The sequence below is a fragment of the Rhinolophus ferrumequinum genome, chromosome 6 (genome assembly GCF_004115265.2).
Source record: "Rhinolophus ferrumequinum isolate MPI-CBG mRhiFer1 chromosome 6, mRhiFer1_v1.p, whole genome shotgun sequence".
Lineage (NCBI taxonomy): Eukaryota > Metazoa > Chordata > Mammalia > Chiroptera > Rhinolophidae > Rhinolophus > Rhinolophus ferrumequinum.
Window position 1 is genome coordinate 70,084,574 of NC_046289.1, and position 7,866 is coordinate 70,092,439.

The 7,866-nt window shown below is 40.9% G+C and overlaps 1 pseudogene; it reads right to left on the reverse strand.

Moving 5' to 3' along the window:
- Window positions 1-356: 356 nt before the first annotated feature.
- Window positions 357-4,554, reverse strand: LOC117023148 (ATP synthase F(0) complex subunit C2, mitochondrial-like; annotated as a pseudogene).
- Between the last annotated feature and the right edge of the window lie 3,312 nt (window positions 4,555-7,866).

The following is a 7,866-nucleotide window of genomic DNA, read 5'->3' on the forward strand; positions in this document are numbered from 1 at the left end:
TTCAGCTATATCCTCAAAGCAAATTAGTTGAATGTTTGGGTAGTGGATACACTATCTTTCTGTTGATAAATGTCATACAATGAAACTATTGGTACAACAATGACTTCCATTAAATAAGTTGTTTTTTGCTTGTGTCTTTACATCATTATGCGGAATAACTGAGGTGAATGCTGTCTTTTTTTTCTGACAGTGAATAGGGTTTCTACAATTTTTTTTTATTATTAATCAGTATTTATTTGTCTCCTCTGTCAAACCCTGAGCCAACTACTGACCCCAGGCTGGGGAGGTATAAGAAAAGGAACATACATGGCAGACCGGACACGGGAACAGAACTATGGGAGGTGGGGACAGATCCTTCACAGGTTGAAGAGAATGAGAAAGGCCATCAGCAGGCAAAAGAACCCTACTACCTCTGAGAGGGCAAAGCCCAGAATGGCATAGAAGAGCTGTTGTTTCAGAGAAGGGTTCCTGGCATAACCAATGATGAGGCTCCCAAACAGTCCCAGTTCCAGGCCCTTAGCCAGCCACCCCTACTGTGGCAGCCCCATCCCCAATGAACTTGGCTGCTGTGTTGTCCCTTGAAATGGCACTGGTTTGGAAGCTGCGACTAGCAATAAGTGAGATCAGAATATGTGGGGCTACTAAGCTGCTGAGGCTCTCATTTGTCAGTATCTCTGGTCATTTTAGCACCACTGCAGACAGTGATGGGCGGAGCCCTGGGAGCAGCTCTGACCAAGGAGGGGGCGGAGACAAAGTTGGTGCAGGCGCAGATTTTCAGAGGACGAGGGGCTGTGGCAGGAGATAGGCTCCGAGGGCAGAGAAGGCAGAAAGAGCTATACTTTATTTTATTTACTTATTTTTTAATGTACTTTGGCAAAGCAGGAAAAAACTTTTCTAAATCTAATTCAGATTGATTTGGGTGGATGTCTCACAACCAGAATCTGTCAGATTTTAGACTGCTTTAAGCCGTAAAGTACTATCTTTCCTTATGTATTCCTTTAAAAACAGAAAAGTAGATATTTCCTTGTCTGATAAAGACATGCCAAAGTCATAATTGCTACTTGAAATGGGGGAACATGTTAGAAAAATTGTTTTAGTTTAATACTTGGCAGATATGCGTGGTTACACATATTTTTGATTAAAGTATTTGGAACTAGACTGAATGGCAACACAATCAGCTGTCACCATTTCTACTGACACATCAAAATAAAATTGTAACTCTGGGATCAAGGAAAAGTAATGAATAGTAACAGTAAAAAATGTATTTATTAATTGGTAAATTGAGTTGTAGACAGAAACCTTTTCTCAGATTAGAATCAGAGACGTGGTTTATGCAAACATGATCACCTTGAAAGACTGAAATGGTAAATATTTCAATTTATTTTAATTTAATTAAAATAGCCTCTTTTATTCCTTAGGAAAGGTCCTTGTCTTTGAGAGACTATTTTTGTCATTCTCATGCAATGCTTTTGTGCAGTGACCCTAAGTAATAAAACAGCTCTTGAGCTAGAAATAGAAGTATGCTAGCTTGTGCAAAGTCTAACCAAATTCGAACCAAGAGGCAGGAGGGCTCAGAAATGACCTGTTAGATGTAAATGGAACTCCTGTCTCATACCATACAATCTGACCATCAGAGAGAGTGATTTTAATTATACTATGCTAATTAGACTCTTTATTATATGGAATGGAGCCTCAGTCATTGAGTTAAGTGGAAAAAAGTGAATCATAAGGATCCACAAGAACCAAATTTCAAGATCTGAAGCAGGTCTATTAACCACATACTCCTTGCTTTCGCTGTTGGCTAGTGAAGCCTACTCTCATGAGGTCTTGCTTTACTGGGCATATCTATTTCATGGGCCTTTTTCCTTATTTATGAATGAGGAGACTAGTTCCTACTTTATAGGGCTATTATTGTGAGGATTAATGAATTAATTAATAAGAAGCACTTAGAGCAAGGGTACTTTTCTTTAATCCACTCATTCTTCCTTTCCCTTTAGAGCAAAACTTGCAGAAAAAATTGCTTAGTCTGTTTGCCATTCCTCTTCTCACGTACTATCTTGAAACCACCCCCATTAAGCTTTCATCGCCCCATCACTCCACTGAAATTGCTCTTGTTGAAGCTTTTAATACTTTCCACACCGCCAACCCCAATGGTCTCCCTTGGTTGTCTCAGTGTTTGACACAGTTGACCCTTCCTACCTCCTTCACTTCTAGTTTTCCTCCCACTTCTAGTTTTCCTCCCACTTCTAGTTTTCCTCCCACTCCTAGTTTTCCTCCCACTCCTAGTTTTCCTCCTACCTCACTGGGTTCTCGTGCCCAGTTTCATCTCCTGGTTTTTCTTCATCTCCCTGATCTCTAAGTAGTGGTGGGACCCAGGGATAGTCTTTAGACCTTTTTACTTTTCTACCTAGTTTCTCCCTAGATGATCTTCCATTTTACATGCTGACAATTCTCAAATATATGCCTGAAGGACAGTTATCTCCTCTGTTATGTCTAATAGGCACCTCAACCTTATGTCTAAACTAAACACCCGATTTTCCTCCCATCACCTACTTTTCCCATGGTTTTTCTTGTCACAGGAAATGACAACTTTATCTTTCTGGTTGCCCTGTCAGCCTTGAGTCCCCTCTTTCTTTAAACCCCATTTCCAATCTGTCAGCCAGTCCTGATAGTGCTGTCTTTAAAACATATCCAAACCTTGCTACTCACCTCTCACAATTCCCATTACTACTGCCTCAGTCCACGCCACCAGCATCTTTCCCCTGGAGCATTACCGTGTTTCCCCGAAAATAAGACCTAGCCAGACAGTCAGCTCTAATGTGTCTTTTGGAGCAAAAATTAATATAAGACCCGGTCTTATTTTACTATAATAAAAGACTGGATCTTAATAGAATAGAATAGAATAGAATAGAATAGAATAGAATAGTCCAGATCATATATTAATTTTTGCTCCAAAAGATGCATTAGTGCTGATAGTCTGGCTAGGTCTTATTTTCGGGGAAACACGGTACAATAGGTTCCCATCTATCCTGGGCCCCCAACAGTCTGCTCTCAACACAGCAGTCAGAGGGGTCTTGTTAAAAGGAAATCAGGATATGTCACTCTCCTATTTCCCACACCCAGGGGCTTCCCATTTCACTTAGAGTAAAAGTTAAAGTCACCAGAGTGGCCTATAAACAAGGCCCAACACAGACTGGCCCTTCCTTATGCCAACTAACCTCCAACCTGCCATCATAGTTAGCATATCTGAATTCTGCCCATGAGAAGATGCTGAATTGTGAGCTCCGCTTGCCGCCTCTACCGTGTCCCCAATTTCTCACCCAGAACTAGGACATATGCCTGGTTGGGGATGGGGGTAGGGGGCAGGGGCTACTGTGCTCAGAAAAGATCAGAACAACAACTGATAAAAAACAAAAGAGTCTGGAAGAATCACCAGGTTGTTAACAGTAGTTTTCTCTGGGAGGGTGGTTTTTGTTTTGTGTGTTTTGTTTGTCTCAATTTTCTATAATACACAAATAGAAGAAAAAGGTTTGAAAACTTTGTTTTGTAAAAATGAGGACAAAAAATTAGATGTAGAGATTCTTATGCCAGCAGTGTGTCTCCCAAATGTCCAGATAGGAAGCGCCCCACCCCAGGCCTGGGACCTGCTGACCTGGGGGCAGTTGTATTCCTAGAGAGGGGGCAAAATGCATCCATCCCAACATCAATGGGCATTAGGTTCACCCGACTATGAGTAGTTGCACTTGTTGTAATGTCATGATCACCAAGCAACTTTCTGATAATTGAGTGTCCTAGGAAAATTGCCTATAGGGAGAGGGTGCGCTCCCCAAGCATGAGCATGGATCTGCCTGCTGATTACATTTTCTTCATTAAAAATGAAAATACTAGTTTTCTGGGATTGGTTTTTAAGATGATGGAATTTTTTTGCAGATCCTAGCTGAGAACAACCTATAGGTTGTTCTCAAAGCTATCCCATTCAAAAATCCTATTTTCGTCTAATGTGTTTGCCCTCATGTGTCCTTGTGTGGACTCGGGCCCTGAGTCATCTGGTAGCGAGAAGCGGATCTGAATGTTCGTTAATAACGGTAACCAATTACTGGGGCTCATGCAGAAAAACAAATATTTTGTCAAAACTATGGCAGGGAGTAGGAGGGAGAATCCACTGAAAGAAGCAAGTGTGCCTGACAATGACAGTGAAGTAAATAAATCTCTTTGGTGGATAGCTACATGTTAAACATTTATTTCATGCCTGCAGCTGCAAATTTAAATTTTCTCCTTGGAGCGTGAATGACAGGATTTATGCCTGATAATGACTCAACAATTTTATTTGCATAAAAATCTCCTGGGGAGCTTCTTTAAATTGAAATTTCAGGCCCCACTGTCGGACTCTCTGCTTTAGGCCAGCACCCACAGAGAGTGGTCCTAACTGGACTTTGCTGGACTGCTGTGTTACGCATTTGCTAATCCAGTAAGGCTCAGCCACCTCCCCTTGTCTGCTTTCCTCTGTTCTTGTCACTCACTTACCTCTGGCCTGTTTGTCCTACACTTCCCCATGGCCCCTTGGAGCTAGTGCCTGTCAAGCCTCCTTCAGCACTGAGCTCAGGCTTCTATCTTTGGCCCATCCTTACTCCTTGGAACCCAAGGTTTGTGATCATCCCATAGATATTGGGAGCCGTTTTACCATAGGCAAATGTATTCACTTTCAGAATCCAGGAAAGAAATAAAGGCCTCATAATCTGCATTTTCAAATAAGAACTCCAGGAGGTTATGATATGATATGATATGTATGCATGTATGTATGTATGTATGTATGTGTGTGTGTGGGTGTGTCTTTGGATCACGTTTTGAAAACCATTTTTAAAGGCAGTATGTATTTTTCAAGCTATAGATCATAATCCACTAGAGCATCATGGCATCAATATAATGGGTCATTACCAGCTTTAAAAAACAAAATAGTAAAACAGACTAGGACAGAACAGAATAGATCAGAGTACATCACAGAAAATAAAATGTATTTCTGATTATGGATTGCAGTAGAAAAACAAAAGGAAAGACCCCATTAAGGGATAGACTCAGAAATTAGCATAAACATTTATTGAATGCTGATTTTGCTTTCTGTACTGAAACAGTAGGTGACTTTTCCCTTTCTTTCTATGACTATACTCTCTCCTGGGCCAAAGATGTATCTCAAGTTCAGTGTGTAGTTTGCTGTTGCTATGGTGATTTTGATATTGGATCTATCCCACTGCAATTCCCCAACAAACTTGGCCTTCCTTATTTTCTAGGTTTAATTTGAGATTTAATTAGACAAGTTTACAGAACCTTCTTCATTTAAATTGTATTTATTCAAAGATTATCTTGTAGCATTTTCAGTTTAATTCCTTAATGTAATAATGGAGATAAACAAAAATTTGCAAGACTAATTTTAACTGTTCATCAAATTGTTGAGAAAGGATTTATAGGTCATCAAAAAGCCCAGATAACGTGCTTTTTTTTTTTTTATCTTGGCAATGAGGCTACAGAGGGAAGAAGAGGATGGGCAGTGCACTCTGTTTTATTGGGTAGCTGGAGGGATGCCCCTTTAGAGGGTCTGCATTCATTCCCTAGTATTGAGCGTGCTAAATATACGGGGGGGCGGGGGGGCCAAAAAAATGTATACACATGACTTGTATTCATCTTTTGTTATCAGTATATATTGAGTATTACAATTGTAATACAGTTTTTTCCTTTCTTAAAATGTATATACATTTTTTGGCACACTCTGTATGTATATAATATAATTATATTTACTATATATATAATTCCATAATTTTCTCTAAACAGAGAGATATAATTGATTTGTTGTCACTTTTTCTTTAAGTCCAATATTCTATGGTCTCCTACCTCTAAGCAATCTTGAGGCTCATTGTGTCACATGAGAAAAAGGTGGACACTGCATAGGAAAAAAGAGATCATTTTTATTTCAAATCAGAGAGGGTTTTTTTGTTTGTTTAAGCAATTTAGTAAATTCAAAAGTCTTAAAAGAAAAGCTTTATGGCAATAGTAAAGGGATGTCTATATAGCAAATCTCCCTTCTTTCACAGATCAACGTTTTGATGAAAGAATGTCCAAACCTATAGAAATGTTTTGTAAGAGTTTATTTGAGCCAAAACTTGAGGATATGCCCAGAAGCAAGATCTCAACAGATTGAAAAAATAATCCAGAGAGTGGCAGGTTTGCAACTGATTTTATACTATTTGAATCAAAGGAGAAAACGTAAGGAAGTTACATGAAATATATTGGTGGTAGATTAGGGAGGCAGGAGAAAGCAAAATGAAGAAATGTCTAGGATTGTATAAAAAGCAAAATGAGGAACACACACTTCTTTTACATTGGTGAGTACAGGATAGTTAACATTGAACATTTATAGTAAATAGAGGTGGTATGCAGGGAACAAGATAATAAGGAGGGGTTCTGTGGTCCCCTGCTCTGGTGGTTTTGTGCTCTGGTACCGGTGGTTGTGCCTTTGAGGGGTAGGAAAAGAAAATTAGTCTGACATTTCAAAGATAGTATGTTATCCTAGATGCATAAGAACAAAGGCCAGAGCTCACGTAAGGTAAAGACTCACCTTTGCTAAGGAAGTTATAGGCCTGGGATGTGACTACCTGCTATAACTTGCCCAGTTAGGAATCTGTGATCAGACCATCCTGTGTGGTTACTTTTGGTCATGAGTTTGTCGGGCCTGCCATGTGGCCCCCTGAGTTTGTCAGGTTTATTGCGTAGCCTCTTTTTCATTCACACATGCCTGGTGTCTTGATCAAATAGTCTTAGGTGGGGGAAGACCTGTGAGATAAGATGGAAAGTGATAAGCCAGAACTTTTGAACACCTACAGGTTTGTGAAAAGAAGAAAGGAATTGATGGTAAGTCCGGAGGGATTTTGTCTTCTTCTGGAGCCCAAGCCTTTAGTGGGAGTGTGGGGACATTGAGGTAGGTATTGAGGCATCCACAATTCTGGGGCTCAGGGCTGCTTTCCTGAGAGAAGCCTGGAGGAGGCTGCAGGCTTATTGGGGAGACCTGGCCCTCTGGTCTCCAACATGGTGTCAGAGTGATGGAGCAGAGTCAGCTGACTAGACAGGTGAGCCTGGGGTAGTGCTCCTGGCTCCCCACTAGCTTCATCTTGCTGCAGAGGTACCACCTGCCCTGCTGAAGGATTAGAAAGTGCTTGGGGAGCAAGGGCAGTAGGCTAAAGAGGCTCCTATAAAAGGGGTCTTCATGAAGGGGCAAGTGGCTGGGACCACAGACTCCAGGGATGGGTCCCAGGACATGACCGTTCTAGATCAGACGAGTGGAGACCAGCAAGCCCCCAGAGGACACCCACTACAGGAACCCAGTAAGATGCCTTGTGCACCTCTTAAGAAAGAGAGGAGGATTAGAGCATCACCCTGAAGGTTGAGAATTTACCCAAGAGACCAAGTCATCCAAAATGTATGATTTATACCAGCCCCACAAGAAAACTGAACTTTGAATAATCTAATTGCTAAAAGGAGGTTGTTTAAACCCTAAGAGACAGACACTTTAAAAAGCAAGTTAATTAGCAAGGTTCTCTGATACCTAGTGAGGGTGGAGTCTTATAGAAAATTAACTAGATCTTCTTTGTATGTATGAGTATGTAGCCTGTGTTATTTGTTACTCTGCTATATTGGCTGAGAAAACACACATGAAACCCCAAGGAAAGCTTTTTTTTTTTCCTTCAGTTTTGCTTTGCTTGCAAACTATACTTAGGGAGGCAAAGGGCTGCGTGGCCCGTCTACCTGTCACCCCACGTCCTGCCCAGGAGCTCAGGCTTTACTGCCCACCCTTTAAGGTTATGCCCGGTGGACGTTCCT